The sequence below is a fragment of the Myxine glutinosa genome, chromosome 11 (assembly GCF_964187855.1).
Source record: "Myxine glutinosa chromosome 11, kmMyxGlut1.1, whole genome shotgun sequence".
NCBI classification, from domain to species: Eukaryota; Metazoa; Chordata; class Myxini; order Myxiniformes; family Myxinidae; genus Myxine; species Myxine glutinosa.
In genome coordinates, this window is record NC_136271.1 from 13,168,708 (window position 1) to 13,186,576 (window position 17,869).

The 17,869-nt window shown below is 47.9% G+C and overlaps 1 long non-coding RNA gene across 2 annotated transcripts in view; it reads left to right on the forward strand.

Annotated features, from left to right (window-relative positions):
• The window catches only part of LOC144894229 (uncharacterized), a 49,454-nt gene that overhangs the window by 10,616 nt on the left and 20,969 nt on the right, over positions 1-17,869 (forward strand). The gene's annotated exons all lie outside the window — the stretch shown is intronic.

The following is a 17,869-nucleotide window of genomic DNA, read 5'->3' on the forward strand; positions in this document are numbered from 1 at the left end:
ATGTGAACCGACCTCTCTATGCCTGAGTAATTTCCTCGAGTCCACACTCCATGTAGAATTCAGAACTTCACGTTTTCCTTCAAACTTAGAAACCTTTTGCATCTGAATGTTTCATTTCCACTGCCTATGTTATTATTTTATTTGATGTTGTAGCGGCTACCGCTGGGTTTTCACAATCGCCTTGCACCTATCAAGGACGCGGAGCGATCACCATGCCGGGCTCGTCCAGGACGCCCGGGCAGGCTCGCCCTCAACTTGCCAGGCCGCAGCCAGGACGCTGGGCCACGCCCCCTCTCGCCTTTCCTGGGCAAACGCTCCGGGATAATATGTATATATATTGCTGCCCGATAAACGGGCTTTTCAGAGTGCCTGAGTGTTTGGTTTGATTAAAGCAACTCGGATGAATTCCAGCTTTTTGTCGCGTCCATTCTTCCGATCGACGTGGGAGCCCCAGCTCCTTCAATGTGTTCGTTATTTTGTGGGATACAGATTCTTATCTGATTGATGCGTGTGTGGGAGCTGTGCTCGCACGATAAAGCCAGACAAAATGGACGACACAGGAACGAAGTTTCACCGAGCTATGTATTTAGCTCAAAACCAAAGAACTCAAAAGCACTGAATCTGCCCCTCGAACGGGCGGCAATTTATAACGCAAACTGAACAAACAAAAGCCACGCCTCTCAGGCGGGGCGTGGTATGCAAAATAGGTAAGTCACGCCTCTCGACAGGGCGTGGTATGCAAGGCAAGTGTTCGCCCGAGAGGGCAAGTCTGGACACGCCCGGGCGAGTCCGGACACGTGACCGCTTGCCGGTTGCGTCATCAGGCGGTGCACGGTAATTGTGTCATGCTTCCGGTAACCGCTACATGCGCCCCCCAGTATTAACCTGCACCGGGAGAGTCAGTTTGAGGGGGGTCCTGATGACCCGGCCGAAACGACCCCTGGCGATTCGTGTGGGGATGGTAGGCGGCGTGGCGGTGGATGGTCGGGCGGGGGGCTTGGTTGACGGGGGACGGCCCCGTCGTGGAGGAAGGGCCAACCGTGGAGGTTGGTCGAGGTCCAAATGGGCCGGCTTGAGGCGGTCCATGGAGATGCGGTCTGGCTTGCCGCCGATGTCGACGATGAATGACTTGTCGTCCCTCTGCAGGACCCGGAAAGGCCCATCGTACGGCGGCCGGGGCGGTCCCCGGTGTGCGTCGTGCCGGATAAAAACATACTCCGCAGTGCAAAGTGCTGGGGGGGCGTGGGGTTGGGGGCAGCCGTGGTGGGACGTAGGCACGGGGGCAAATCTCCTGGCGGCCTCCTGGAGGTCCGAGCGTTGGCGAGCCGTGGACCAGGGGCCGGTGGCGTCAGGGATGAATTCGCCTGGCACGCGCAGTGGCTGGCCGTAGACCAGCTCGGCGGTGGAAGCCTGGAGGTCCTCTTTAGGGGCCGTTCGGAGGCCCAATAGGACCCACGGGAGCCTGTCGGCCCAACCGTCGTCCTGGAGGCTGGCTCTGAGAGCGGCCTTCATCGAGCGGTGGAACCGCTCACACAAGCCGTTGGCTTGGGGGTGGTAGGCCGTGGTGCGGTGAAGCTTGACCCCCAAGGCCTGGGCGACCGCGCCCCAAAGCTCAGAGGTGAATTGCGGGCCTCTTTCGGAGGAGATGTCCGAGGGCGCGCCGAAACGGGCAATCCAAGTGCCAATGAAGGCCTGCGCCACATCGGCGGATGTTGTTGATGCCAGCGGGACGGCCTCCGGCCACCTGGTGGTCCTGTCCACCATCGTGAGGAGGTGGGTGAAACCCCGCGAGGAGGGAAGGGGTCCCACCAGGTCCACATTGACATGGTCGAAGCGCCGCGCGGGCACGTCGAATCGTGCCAACGGGGCCTGGGTGTGCCGGTGGACCTTCGCGCGCTGGCAGGCGACACAGGCATTGGCCCAGTCGCGGACGTCCTTACGGAGCCCGTGCCAGACGAACTTTGCTGCCACGAGCTTCTGTGATGCTTTCCGGCCCGGGTGGGAAAGGCCGTGGAGGGCATCAAAAATGTGCCGCTGCCATCCGGTGGGCACGATGGGGCGAGGTTGGCCCAGGGAAACGTCGCACAGGAGAACCGTGCCTGTGTCCTCGAAGGGGACGTCAGCCAACCGCAGGCCTGTGTCCGCTGTTCGGAGGGCTTGCACCGTGGGGTCGGCGGTCTGGTCGGCCGCCATGCGGGCGAAGTCCACACCCAGGTGGACGGCGTTTGCGCCAGACCGGGAGAGGCAATCGGCCACAGCATTGTCCTTGCCCACAATGTGCCGGATGTCCGTCGTAAATTCGGACACGGCGGAGAGGTGGCGCTGCTGGCGGGCCGACCACGGCTCCGTAACCTTGGCCATGGCGAAGACCAGGGGTTTGTGGTCCACAAACGCCGTGAACGGGCGGCCCTCCAAAAGATGGCCGAAGTGGCGAACCGCCAGGTAAAGGCTGAGGAGCTCGCGGTCGAAAGCGCTATACTTGCGCTCGTTAGGGCGAAGCTGCCGGCTGAAGAAGGCCAGCGGTTGCCAAGCTCCGTTCACCCACTGTTCATGCATGGCGCCCACCGCGTAGTCGGAAGCGTCCGTGGTGAGGGCGATGGGTGCGTCGAGCGCCAGGTGTGCCAGCATGGTCGCATTGGCGAGGGCCAGCTTAGCGCCCGTGAACGCCGCGTCCATCTCTGTGGTCCAGGCGACGTCGTGCTTGGCCGGCTTGCCCCGGAGGGCTTCATACAGGGGGCGCATGAGTTGGGCGGCGCGAGGCACGAACCGGTGGTAAAAATTTACCATCCCCAAAAATTCCTGTAGGGCCTTGATGGAGCGGGGGCGCGGAAACTTGTGACTGCCTCCACCTTGGTAGGCAGCGGGACGGCCCCGCGCTTCGTGATGCGGTGCCCCAGGAAGTCGACGGCCGTTACGCCAAACTGGCATTTTGCCGGGTTGATGATGAGGCCGTGCTGGACGAGGCGCTCGAAAAGCGTGTGCAGGTGGACGAGGTGCTCCGACCGGGAAGTGCTGGCGATGAGAATGTCATCTAGGTAGACGAACGGAAAGGTGAGATCGCGCAGCACACTGTCCATCAGCCGCTGGAAGGCCTGGGCCGCGTTCTTAAGGCCGAACGCCATTCGGAGGAACTCGAAGAGGCCAAAAGGTGTAATTACAGCCGTCTTCGGAGCGTCGGCCAGCCGGACGGGTACCTGGTGGTAGCCCCGAATAAGGTCGACCTTGGAGAAGATCACCCGGCCCGCCAAACGGGCGGAAAAGTCCTGTATGTGTGGTATCGGGTACCGGTCGGGGGTGGTGGCGTCGTTGAGGCGGCGGTAATCGCCGCATGGTCGCCATCCACCACCCGGTTTGGGCACGATGTGCAGGGGTGAGGCCCACGCGCTGTTCGAGCGCCGCACAATGCCCAACCGCTCCAGCGCGTCAAATTCCGCCTTCGCCACGGCGAGTTTGGCCGGGTCGAGGCGGCGAGCCCTGGTGTAGACCGGTGGACCTGTGGTCGGGATGTGGTGTTTGACGCCGTGCTTGATGGCGACGGCCGAAAACGTCGGCTGCGTGAGGGCGGGAAACTCGGCGAGTAGGCGGGTGAAATCGTCCGTGGCCGGGAGCGTGCAGGCTAGCTTGGTCGGAGCGGAGCCGCTCAATTAGCAAGCGAGCGAGCTGAAGGTCTCCGCGTTGATGAGCCGACGCCGTTTGACGTCGACCAAAAGCCCATGCGCACAAAGAAAATCTGCACCCAGCAAGGCCATGGGCACGTTCGCCGTGATGAAGTCCCACCTGAAGCGCTGGCCCCCGAAGCAGAATGCGACACTGCGCGAACCAAAGGTGCGGATGGAGGAACCGTTTGCGGCGACCAAGGCAGGGCCGCAAAGTGCGGCCTGTTTGTCCTCCACCGAGGCGGGTATCACGCTCAGCTGAGCGCCGATGTCACACAAAAAACGCCGCCCGGACTCCGTGTCCGTGATAAAAAGAAGGCTGCCTGAATGGCCGACGTTCATGGCAGGCAGCGAGCGCCGGCCTGGTCGTTTCCCGACCCGCCGAAAGTGCACGGTGGGCGGCACGTTCTGGCCTTCTGCCCGAACCTGGCGTGGTAATAGCACATGGTCCGCTCTGGTGGAGGCTCTGTCGGTCGCGTCGGGTTCGGTCGACGGGGCGTCGCGGTGGCCGCAGCCGTCAGTGGTGCGGACTCGGCCGGTGGAGGCACCGGCCGTGGCGCGGGCATTGCCTCGGTCGGCCCAGGCTTCCAGGTGGCCGCTCCGACGTTTCGCCTGGCCGAGAAAAATTTATCGGCCTCCTTGGCCAGGGCGCGAGGGTCCGTGATGGGCGAATTAGCCAAAGCTAAGCGTACCTACCCGGGTAGCCGCTGGAGGAACAGCTCGCGGAAGAGGAAGTCCGGGCTGTGGTCACCGAGAAGAGCAAGCATGTGGTCCATGCTTTCGGATGGACGGGCGTCGCCCAGCTCCGGGAGGTGTAGTAGTTGTCGTGCGCGTTCGGTCTCCGTGAGTCCAAACGCACCGAGGAGTAGGTCTTTGAGCGCGCCGTATTTGTCGGCGTTCGGCGGCTGCTGGAGGAAGCTCAGAACATGGGCAGCGGAGGAGGCGGTGAGCGCAGAGACTACATGATGGTAGCGCGTCGTGTCCTCCGTAATGTTCTGCAGGGCAAATTGAGAAGCCGCTTGAGCAAACCAAACAGCCGCGTGAGACTCCCAGAAGCCCGGGAGCTTCAAAGCTACAGCTGACTCCATCGCCGTGTTCGTAGAAAGGGGTCACCAATTGTGGGAGCTGTGCTCGCACGATAAAGCCAGACAAAATGGACGACACAGGAACGAAGTTTCACCGAGCTATTTATTTAGCTCAAAACCAAAGAACTCAAAAGCACACTGAATCTGCCCCTCGAACGGGCGGCAATTTATAACGCAAACTGAACACACAAAAGCCACGCCTCTCAGGCGGGGCGTGGTATGCAAAATAGGTAAGTCACGCCTCTCGACGGGGCATGGTATGCAAGGCAAGTGTTCGCCCGAGAGGGCAAGTCTGGACACGCCCGGGCGAATCCGGACACGTGACCGCTTGCCGGTTGCGTCATCGGCCGGTGCACGGTAATTGTGTCATGCTTCCGGTAACCGCTACACGTGGATCTTGTGCACTCAGGTTTTAATGATTACTTGGTGGGCATTTGTTTCTGCCAAACTTGCCAATAATGTCGAACCATGTATAAATGTCTACGTAGGTACAAGGACGGTTCAAAAAGTTATCGGAGCGAGCTACTCACATTACACATTTGAGACGCCAAGGCTTTTCCTTTCTCAATACACGAGTACAGGTAATTAGTAAGAAAAATGTTGCCTTCCTATATATACAATACTTACAAAAAATGTCTCTATATATAAAGGAGTGTCTGTGTGTGTGTGTGTGTGTCTGTCTGGATGTCCGCTTATAACTCAAGAACTACACATCGGAGAAAAGCTTGAGACACAGATTCGGAATCAGCATAAAATTCCGGTGGTTATAGGCTACTTTTTATTTTAATATCAATGGTTTAAAAAACAAGGCCAGCTGCAATTCCATGGTGTAGTTTGTGGTGGCGTTATTGCCCCTTTCCGATCCCATGACGCATTGCGGTTCCGATTCGCTATCACCGACACTTTTCCACCTTTTCCATACCTTTTAATCAGATTTACCTTATCGTCCATCGTAACCACATTACGCTTGGAAACACTAGCATTATCCTTCTTCGGACCCATGGCTAACACAGACACAGTAAAGGAATACTGTACGTCACCTCTGTTTTGAATGAGAATCAGCGGTTGCGCGTATGTACAGTATACTGTACGTACATATTTATATATTTTTAATGTGCTTTTTATTGTATTTTAAATTGTTTTTTAGATTCTTTTATTGTTAATTTATGTACTATTTTATTTATTTTAAATATATTTTTAAGCAAAACAAATGTTTTCACGTCCGTAGGAGTGACATAATGTCGCACATAATGACGTTCGCTGCCCGTCATGAAAGAAATTATGATTCTCTTGACAAAGTGACAGATGAAGATCAGGCAGTAAACCTCCCAACTGAGTTTCTCAACAGTCGTCAGCCTCAAGGACTCCCAACACACAGGTTGATTCTCAAGGTGGGAGCACCAATCATGCTTCTAAGGAATCTTGATCCACGAAAGCTGTGTAATGGAACACGATTGACAATCCAGCAAATGATGCTGCATGTCCTAGAGGCAACCATCCTCTCAGGACAATACAGAGGAGAGAAAGTATTCATTCCAAGGATACCACTTATTCCACCTGACCTTCCATTCTCCTTCAAGAGGATTCAGTTCCCCATCAGGCTATGTTTTGCTATGTCCATCAACAGGGCGCAGAGGCAATCAATGAAGGTTGTAGGCCTGAACTTCACAGAACAAGTGTTTGCCCATGGCCAGCTGTACGTGAGCTGCTCGAGGGTTGGAAAACCAAGCAATCTTTATGTCTTGGCACCAAGTAAGAAAACCAGAAATGTTGTATACCCAGAGGTTTTGAGAAATTGAAAATTGAAAAAACGTCATGTAGGAAATGTACTGTGATATTGCTCTAAAATATACATGTTCTTTTCATCATATATTTGTATTATTCTTATTCAACCCGGGCGAAGCCGGGTACCTCAGCTAGTATTATATAAACTAGTGAGATACCCGTGCTATGCACGGGTGGGAGGCCAGAAGCAAACAGACAATGCAGAAACGGTGAATGCTAAAGCATGAAACCAATAAATTCCACATTCCTGTAGCACCTTCAGTCACATGTCAGACATGGACAGCAAGTTCGTGAAGGACTTCCATGAATAACGTACCCATTTGCAAACAAACAGGTTCCATTCCCAGTCAATGGCGAATCTGCATATGGCGATCTGCGAATTTCACATTTAGAACGTAAAACCGTCACGGCATTCTGTCATTCACTTGAACTCGATATCTCTTTTTTCATTCCAAACAGCATAACTCCAATCACAAATATACATTAATATAATAAACTTTTAACAACATTCGTGACATAAACAAATATTTAAATCCTGATGTGAAGTTCCGTACGGTTGGGTGAATACAATTACGAATTCAAAATCGTACTTGTATTCACTCAATTCCAATCATCCATTGATACTTTAACAAAACGATTAACACGATTAACGTTTAATGATTTAACATTACGATTGAATGACGGTTGTATTGGGATATTATCAAACCCGCGCATTGCCGTAATCTGTCCACTTCCGCATTCGTGGCAGGTTCATAATTCTCATCAAAATCTAAACAGTATTTATTTTGTAAAATTTCAATAAAAGCCACATCACTGTTCATATCGGTAAATATTATTCCATCGTGTTTGGAAAAACTGGAAAATTGGGGAAAAAAATTGGAAAACCAATATAACCTATTTTACTCCAAGAGGTCCCAGGAATACCCACCCAAAATATCGTTGCGATCGGTTCAGCCGTTTTTGCGGTACCTTCGAACGGACAGACGGACAGACGGACATTTGGTGAATTATAGTAAGATGTTATTATAGAAATTAAATAAATGCTATTAATTTATTAATGGATTATTAATGTGGGTTGTTTATGGGTTATTATTGTTCATATTATTATTACTTGGGAGGTGCGGGGTGGGGGGGAAATTGTCAAGTATGTTGATCACTCCGGCTTGTGTGTGTGTGTTTGTCTGTCCACTCACTTATACTTGCCTACAGGTCACAATTTAAAACTGATCTTCACGAAACATGACCAAATGGTAGAGTTCATGGTCCGACAAAATCCTATATATTTTTGAGGTCAAAAGGTCAAAAGGTCAACATAGGCCAAATGTCAACCACTTTTTTCTAAAAAAACAAAAAAATTTAAATAAAATTTCAATTTTCATCCGATTGACTTGAAATTTGAATATGATTTACATGTCCGATAACTGAATTCAACCACCAACTATTTTGGAGATCAACAAATGCCAAAAGGTCAACATAGGCCAAAAGATCAACAACCTTTTCAAATTTATAAAATCCTCAATTTTCATCCGATTGACTTAACATTTAAATAGGATTTTCATATGAGCTAACTGAATTCAACCACCAACTATTGTTGAGGTCAACATAGGTTACAAGGTCGATATAGGCCAAAGGTCAACCACTTTTCTCAAATTTCTAAAATCCTCAATTTCCATCCGATTGACTTGAAATTTTAATAGGATTTTCATATCAGCTAACTGAATTCAACCACCAACTATTTTTGAGATCAGCATAGGCCAATAGGTCAACTTAGGCCAAAGGTTAACAACCATTTCAAATTTCTAAAATCCTCAATTTTCATCCGATTGACTTGAAATTTGAATTGGATTTTCATATCAGCTAACTGAATTCAACCACCAACTATTGTTGAAGTCAACATAGGTCACATGGTCAACATAGGCCAAAGGTCAACCACTTTTATCAAATTTCTAAAAGCCTCCATTTCATCTGATTGACTTGAAATCTGAATAGGATTTGCATATCAGCAAACTGAATTCAACCACCAACTACTTTTGAGGTCAACATAGGCCAAAAGATCAACATAGGCCAAAAGTCAACCACTTTTATCAAAATTCTAAAATCCTCCATTTCATCAGATTTACTTAAACTTTGAAGAAGATTTGCATATCAGGAAACTGAAATTCAACCACTAATTATTTTTGAGGTCAAAAGAATACTCTGCTAAGTGGCATTCTACTTTGTTCTGTTTTGCCAAGTGTCGCTCTATGAGTGATTTTTCATTTATATTATGATTTATATTATTATTGTGTTATCGTTATTTATTATGTTGGTTATTGGATTATTTATTGGGTTTTTTTTTTTGGTTTTTTTTTTTGTTTGTTGTATACAAGATCGAGGCTCGTGAAAGAGCGAACATTAATCACACAGAAAGACAAACCGACACATAAAACATATAACATAGGGAGCGGTAGACAAGATGGGGAGAGAGGGGGAAGGACACAAACACAACATTTGAGAGCAGGGACCGAGAGACATGGAGACATCGAGAGATCTGAGAGAGGGCGAGGGCTTTGGGGGGGGGGGGGCGTGGGAAGGGGGCGGTGGGAGAGGTATAAAACATATGGACACTGCCAGGACTTCCAGGAAAGAAGTTGGAATTTCAAACAAGGTGGATCTGGGGTGAATTAGCGGGGGTAGACAAGATCAAGGTTTTGGATGGGGGAAGATAAGAGATGGTGGTGAACAGCTGTTTTAAAGACCTGGAGGGAGGAGTGGGATTGAAGGGAGTGAGGGAGTTTGTTCCAGAGGCGGGAGAAAAGAGGAATGAAAGAGTGAAGGTGAGCAGAGAGCCGAGATTTCGGCAGTTTAACCATCAGAGGGTTGCTGGCAGATCTTGTGCGACCTGTAGGAATATTTGGGGGACAGAGCACAGAGAGAGCTGGGGGTGCAAGGCCGGAGAGGAGTCGGTAGAAGACAGAAAGACCACCTACCTGCCTGCGGTGAGTGAGTGAAAGGCCCTCAGAGATAGCTTCATCGCGGGAGATTCCAATAATTCTGAAAGCTTTGGTTTCAACAGCGTGAAGCCGAGCTAGGTGTGAGGCAGGAGCACCGGCCCATAGGGGAGAACAGTATTCCATTGAGCTGCGGATGAAAGCCTTGTATGTGGTGAGGAGCTCAGGTGTGCCGAGGAAGGACTTTGCACGACGGAGGATGCCCAGTCGGCGACTGGCTTTGGAGGCCAGCTTGGAAATGTGGTTTTCCCAAGAAAGATCATGGCAGATAGTGAGACCCAAAATCTTGAGCGACAGAACTTCTTGGAGAGGATTGTTGAGAAAGTTGATGGGAGGGTTGTCCAGTCGATCTTTTCGGAGAGACATAGTAAGAGTGTGAGATTTGTCAGGATTGAAAGACATGTTCCACTTGTTTGACCAGTCTGTGATTTTGTCCAGGTCTTCAGAGAGTGAGGAGGCAGCAGACTGCCGATCTGAGGGAAGAGGAATGGAGCGGCAGAGAGTGGAGTCATCAGCAAAGAGATAGAGAGGATTTTCGAGAGAGTCAGAGAGATCATTGATGAAGACCAGAAAAAGCACGGGGCCCAGAACACTGCCTTGGGGAACTCCAGCCTGAACAGGCAGAGGAGATGAGAGAAACCCATTCAGGGCCACACGTTGACGACGACTAGAGAGGAAGTCCGCCAGCCATGCGTGGAGATTTCCATGGATACCAAAGGAGGAGAGTTTGGTGAGCAGAGCGGGGTGCCAGACCGTGTCGAAGGCACGTGATATGTCGAGGGAGACAGCTCTAATTTCCTGTTTGGCATTGAGGACCTCCATCCATTGTTGAGACAGCAGAAGCAGCATGTCCAGAGTAGAGTGACCTGGTCTGAAACCAAATTGATGATCAGAGATCAAGCCATTGGAGAAGAGGAAAGATTTCATATCCGAAGCAATGATGGATTCCATGACTTTGCTGATAATTGGGAGAAGGCTGATTGGTCTGTAGTTGCTAGGATCTGTTTTTGCACCTTTTTTGTGCAAAGCGGTGATGTTGGCTGATTTCCAAGCAGATGGCAGTTGACCTTGAGCAAAAGAGAGGGTGAAGAGAACAGAGAGAGGGTGAGATAGAGCAGCAGAGCAGGATTTTAGGACCCGTGGGCTGATGCCATCGGGTCCAGTTGCAGAATCAGAGTCGAGGGTTGACAGAAACTTTTCCACCTTGTCAGGAGGAAAGGACACGGAGTCCAGGAGCAGCAGGGTACGACTGGGTATGGTGGGTACAGAGAGGGATGGGTTTGGGACACAAGATTTAGAGGCAAACACAGAGTTGAGGCATTCAGCTTTTTCACGTGCGAAGTCAGCTGTGTAGCTGTTTGAGGTAAGGGAGGGGATGGAGGGGGAACAAACACCAGAAACGGATTTGACCAGACGCCACCAGGATTTGGAAGAGGGAGACAGATAAGAGAGTTCGGTCTTCAGAACGGAGAGATATTGTTTCCTGGCTCTCCTGAGGGTGGACACACACTTGTTTCGGGCTTTGTGAAAGGAAATGAGATTTCCTTCCGTTGGATTTGCTTTCCAGGAGACGAAGGCAAGTTGTTTCTGGGCAACAGCCTCACCACAAGATTCCGTGTACCATGGACGGGAGGAAGGGTATGACAACTGAAGACGAGATGGGATAAATCTGTGCATGAGAGAGAGCAATTTACTTTGGAAGAATTCCCAGGATGAGTTGATGTCAGAGGTGGTAGAGATGGGAGACCAGTCCAGATGATTGATGGCTGCTTGAAGACCGTGCCAGTTGGCCTGAGTGAAATGCCAGACTCGTCGACGCTGAGCAGGCTCCCTGAGGATGGTCAGAGAGATGTCCACTTTAACAAGGACATGATCAGATGATCCGATCGGAGCAGAAGAAGAGCAGTAGACATTTTCAGGGAAGTTAGTCATAACCAAGTCCAGAAGAGAAGATGTTCCGTTGACTGAGATCCGGGTCGGGAAATTGACAGATTGTGTCGGTCCCAGTGAGTCGCAGAAGTCCTTTGCTGAGGAGCCATGGCTGGTGAGAGAGGTACCCACACCCAGCCAACTGGCATGATGACAGTTGAAATCACCACATATGAGGAAGAGAGAGTTGGGATGAGTAGATGAGTGATGAGTAGATGGGTTATATTTATTGGGTTATATTATTGGGTTATTTATTATTTATATTATGATATTATTGTCATTATTTATGGGTTATTAATTATATTATTATGGGTTATTTATATTAATTAATTAATGTTAATTATTAAATGTTATTATATAATTATATAAATGTATAAATATATAATTATATAAATGGATAATTATATAATTATATAAATGTTATTATATAAATGTGAAAATGTATTATATAAAACATGTAAATGTTATAAATGTATTATTTAAATTTATACAAAATGTTTGATATATATACTTAAACAAATTAAAATAAAAAGTTGGGTTTATTGGATCATTGTGAGTATCTTGGTCTGAATATCATTTTAATGCGCCTCCTATATACTGTAATGTACATGGGTCTTTCACAAACCATGGGTGTAATTTCCCAAGAATCACCGAGTGGTGATTGGCTGAATTGAATGCCATGGGCAAAGCCTTATTCCTACCTCAAATCACCAACTAAGCGAGCAGGACTTCCTGCCAAAGGGGCGTGCTTTATAAAGAACGCCACCTCCTCTGTGACTGCAGTGCCATATGAACAAAGGGTGATCACGGATTGTGAGTGAGAGTAAAGCACAGGGAAGTACTGCGTGGTAAATAAAAAGACCAGTCTCGAACTGTACCAAGTTTGATTAAAATCCTTTCACCTGTTCTCAAGTATCACATTTTTACCTGACATGACCTCTGATCTTTGATGCTAAAGTCTAATCAGTTCATCTTTGCATCATATATATATATATATACTTATATCAAGTTTGGTGAAAATTCCATCACTGGTTCACAAGTTAGCACAGTAACATAATATTTACCGAAAGGGACCTCTGACCTTCAATCTCTTGACCCCGTAATCCAATTGTTCATCTTTAAATCATTATACATACTTGTACCAAGTTTGAATTAGTTCCCTTCAGCCATTCTTAAGTAATCATGGTAACAAAATCCTATTGCATGATGTCCACATGTGGTCATACACAAAAGTATGTACACAGATGTGGCAGTATATCATACTGAAGAACACTAACACGCAAGGATGGCAGCTATGTATGTGCGTATTTACATTTACACCTACCGGAAGTAAAATTACGATCACCACAAAGAAATCAGTCAATTCTGTCCAATGTATGATTGCCTTTTTAAACAGTCACTACTGTTGTTTAATACCAGACTTTACGCCTTCATGATGTAAGCCTGGTGTTGGGCTAGCGGCTAGGGTGCTGGCTTATGATAAACCTAGGATCCTGGGTTCGAATCCTGGTCAATCGCTGAATTAACACCAGGGGGGTTGATTCAGCCTGTTCATTTTTGACCTTCCGAGGTCAGCAAATTGAGTACCAGTTCACTGGTAATTCCCTGTTTGTCGTTAAAGGCGGCAAAAAGGGTTGGCGTCAGGAAGGGCATCAGGCCGTAAAACATTGCTTCAAAAAGGGGACCAAAAAACAACAACAACCACGGTCCCCGAAAAAGGCCAACCCCTGCCTGTGGGGAAAAATGGCCTCTAAAGGTGGTTATTTTTATATATTTTATGCCTTCATGATGTATCCCATTGCCTGTCCGATTTTTGTAGCCATCCGATTATATATGAACTGTATTCGTATTGGTTATAACTTTCTTGGGGCCTCATATGTGATTTCTTCCAGTCATGGCTACAAGTGCCACATGCGATATATCGCCCCAGACACCCTAACAGCCCAATGGAGACCTTTATTCGACACACAACCCCATTCCTAATGGTCACTAGAATTATTCAATATTTGCCTGAGGGAAATTTCGAGAAAATTGGATGTACTTATATATGGGCGGTGTATAGGCTAAGAGTTGCTGGTCCGCACACCTACCGGAAGTAATATATATATATATGACCAGTTATCCAGTTCCATCAAGTCATGTCTGACTTCTGATGACATTCCTGATCAGATTTCTCCGAACATTCCTATCCTGCACTGCTTCCCGAAGCTCTGGCGGAAACGCTTATTCGCAGCCTGCACCCCATTCTTCCAGCACGTACATCGTCTACCTCTTCCATTCAACATAATACCCAGCATGGTTGACTTCTCCAGATTTTCCCTTTCTGTACCCATGATTGGTCGAAAGTATAACAGTTTCTGTTCTCTCAGCTCTTCTAACGTACCTGGCGCTGTAATTTCTTCAATCACTAATTTGTTTGTGCTTCTTGCATTCGATGGAATTTGAACATTTGTCTCCAACATCACATTTCAAAACTGTCAATCTTCTTCTTCCTTTCTTTTTCATGTCCATGACTCACATCCATACATTGTAACTGGAAATTTGAGATCATTCACAATAGTCTAGTAGGAAGACTAGGTCCCCCTGCACCCCCCGGAGATATACTTCTAATCAGTGTTTCTAGATTGGAAAAAATGTGTAGAAAATGACTAGCTATGGCCCCAAGCTGAAAAAATGTCCCACATACCATTTTTATGCAAATTACTGCTGCCATTATCAAAAAAAGACTAGGTCCCCCTGCACCCCCCGGAGATATACTTCTAATCAGTGTTTCTAGATTGGAAAAAATGTGTAGAAAATGACTAGCTATGGCCCCAAGCTGAAAAAATGTCCCACATACCATTTTTATGCAAATTACTGCTGCCATTATCAAAAAAACGATTTTTGACATATCTCAGCCAATATTGCAGATAATTGAAAAATGAAGGTGTCTAGACCCATGTTTTGAAGGGCATAGATCATGATAGAACTATTCATAACATGATTACATGTGTCTATGGTATACTAGTATGCTAATTAGTGCTTTATTTACAAAATAATCACAGTTTTACGAAATAATAGACTCATATTAAGGTCCGTCTACACAGACGTTAACACAAAGTTTTATTTTTCTAAATACCCTGTGAAATTCACCGAATGCCCTGTGAAACCTGGGATTCTTCTCCAGCTTTTTCAAGGGCCCGACTTTTCCCTTCCCTTTGAAGGCACTGGTGCAGTCTTCTCCGCTGAACACATAGTACCCCAGGAGAGTGGCACAGTAGTCCTCTCCCAGGGATTCTGCCAGCTCAGAGACGTTGACAAGTTGGCGATGCTTCCCTGACCCTGTATCCAGGTACACCGTCAGCTTGATGTTGTGGGCATGGTGGAGCAGGATCAGGAGGATGTCTGTGTCCGGTGTTCTGACTACAGCGTTCTTGTATCCGATGGTAGCAGCATGATGGAGGTACAGAACCACCCTGGTATCAGTCTCTTCCTGGTTGCTGTAGATCGTGGGGAGTTCACGTACCTCGACCTGAAACACAAAAAGGCACCGCATTTCAATCACCAGTCACTGCCAGTTTCAGTATATCTCCGGGGGGTGCAGGGGGACCTAGTCTTTTTTTGATAATGGCAGCAGTAATTTGCATAAAAATGGTATGTGGGACATTTTTTCAGCTTGGGGCCATAGCTAGTCATTTTCTACACATTTTTTCCAATCTAGAAACACTGATTAGAAGTATATCTCCGGGGGGTGCAGGGGGACCTAGTCTTTTTTTGATAATGGCAGCAGTAATTTGCATAAAAATGGTATGTGGGACATTTTTTCAGCTTGGGGCCATAGCTAGTCATTTTCTACACATTTTTTCCAATCTAGAAACACTGATTAGAAGTATATCTCCGGGGGGTGCAGGGGGACCTAGTCTTCCTACTAGACTACAAGCCCCCCCTCTTGGTTTGTTTTGCCACATCCTTATCTTTCCCAAACTTCGTCAATCCTGACATTGCTGTTCTCCCCAACACGAACCGTCTCGTAATTTCTCCTCCACATTTTCTGCTCTCTTCAATATTAGAACACAGGAAGATTAAACTTTCCACGATTTCCATACGACCATCTCCAAACTGAACACATCGATCTTCTGAGTTGATAAAATATTGATTTTTTTTGGTTTAAATAAAGACCAGAGTTTCCGATTTCCTTCTTCATTATCCACAGTAGTTTCATCAAGTCCTCTTTACTTTCTGCCAACACAGTATCATCAGCAATTCAGCGTACCTTAGATTGTTGGTACATCTTCCAATTCTGATTCCAAACTTGATGTCATCCATGTTAGATTTTTCATCGAAATTATTATAAGCACACATCATTCAATCGATTCCATCCCATGATAATGACATCATATTAACACTGGTGCTGGCAGGATGGCCGAGAAGTACCCACACTCTCTTCCCACACTCGCTTCCCACACTCGCTTCCCACACTCTTCCCACACTCGCTTCCCACACTCGCTTCCCACACTCGCTTCCCACACTCGCTTCCCACACTCGCTTCCCACACTCGCTTCCCACACTCTCTTCCCACACTCGCTTCCCACACTCTCTTCCCACACTCTCTTCCCACACTCGCTTCCCACACTCGCTTCCCACACTCTCTTCCCACACTCGCTTCCAAGCTGTTTGGCCTGTGTTTGAATCCCGACTCTAAACTGTGATCCTGGTGTTTCACAGTCAGGGTGGTTCATCAGTGTGTGTGCTGTCCCTCGGATGTAAGTTAAAACTGGGCGACCCATCCGCTGACATTAGTTGGTGGATGTTATAGATTCCACGGTGTCCTTCAAGAAAAGTAGGCAAGCTATCGCCGGCACCCTGAACAAATTACAAATTCCTGCCATAACTTTGATGATGATGTCGAGTCTCCTCAGGCTATGATGGCGTGTTTGCCATCATATTGCCTTTCTATGGCTGGTACACACAGGTAAGTGTGTGATATAGACGGTCCTGTTTGAGTCGACTGGACTCTGATCCACCAGATGTGCAGAGCCATCTGCCATTTAAACCACATGGCTGCAGAGTTACCCTGTTAAGGGGGGCTGACAGGTACTACACCTTGCCCACAGGTGACCTGGGATTATGCAAGGCAGGGGCATCCATCTCCCTCAGGTATCAGAAGACACCCGCATACCCGCATACACAAACTTTCGTCAAACGTCAGGTCTGGCCAGGCCAGCCGATTCGTGAAAGGCTTGAGCAAAGCCCTGGAACATTGACCATTCTGGTCATGCCGTGCCTGAACCAATCACGTCGTGCCGTGCCTAAACCAATCACGTCGTTCCATGCCTAAACCAATCATGTCATTCCGTGCCTAAACCAATCACGTTGTGCCGTGCCTAAACCAATCTCGCCGTTCCGTGCCTAAACCAATCACAGTGGTGATGGAGTGTTGGGTATTAGAATGTCCCTGCAAGCATGGTGAGATGGAACGTGGTGCTGATGCCAGGAAGGAGCACAAGCACAGCGCCATTGAATTCCTGAACGAGTTTTTCCATTTAACAAACATCGATGAATGTACTGCTGATTAAATTATTTACCCATATGATGTCGTATGGGTAAATAATTGTCGTATTTACCCATATGGCAGGATGTCCCCTGCCATGGGGCCCTCACCCCACCCCTTACCTGTTTTGAGGGTACAGTCCCCAATTGGGATCACCAAACCACCGGCAAAGTAACATGTTAATGAAGGAGTCAGAACACTGCTCGGTTTGGTGGTTTAAATTGGTGGCCTTGGTTGACTAGCTGTGGAGTTATCCGTGACAGGTGACCTCAGGTCCAAAGGGAGGGTGTTGGTCTGAGGAACCCCCTCGTGGTAACCCCCGACCCTGGTTTTGTAACATTTTCTTGTGAGGTACCGGTGCTGTGCATGGGTGGGAGCCCTAAATCACAAAAGTGTTTGAGAAATTTTATGAAAACTCCCACCCACTTAAGAAAAGGCCCGTCAAGAAGTTGATGTCAGCTTGAAGATCTTGCCAGTCGGCCTGAATGAAATGCTACACTCGTCGGCGCTTTTACTGTGACACCTTCCACATTCATGTGAAATTCCACATTCCTGTGAAATTCCACATTCCTGTGCCACCTTTAGTTGAACGCTAGGCATTGACAGCAGGGTCGTGAAGGACTTGGGCAAAAAACTTATCACAGCGGAATGTTTCAACACGAAGTCAATGGTGAAACTACAAATGGCGAATCCGCGAATGTCACGGGTGGAAACCCTCACATAATTTCCTTTATCTTCAATCTCTCTATATTTTTATTCCAAACAGAATAATTCCAATCACAAATTAATATTATAGCATTAATATAACAACATACAATGTTACAAACACTCGTGACGAAAACGAACAGAGACCAATCCAACGTGATAGCCAATACAGACGAATCTGCCGGAGAG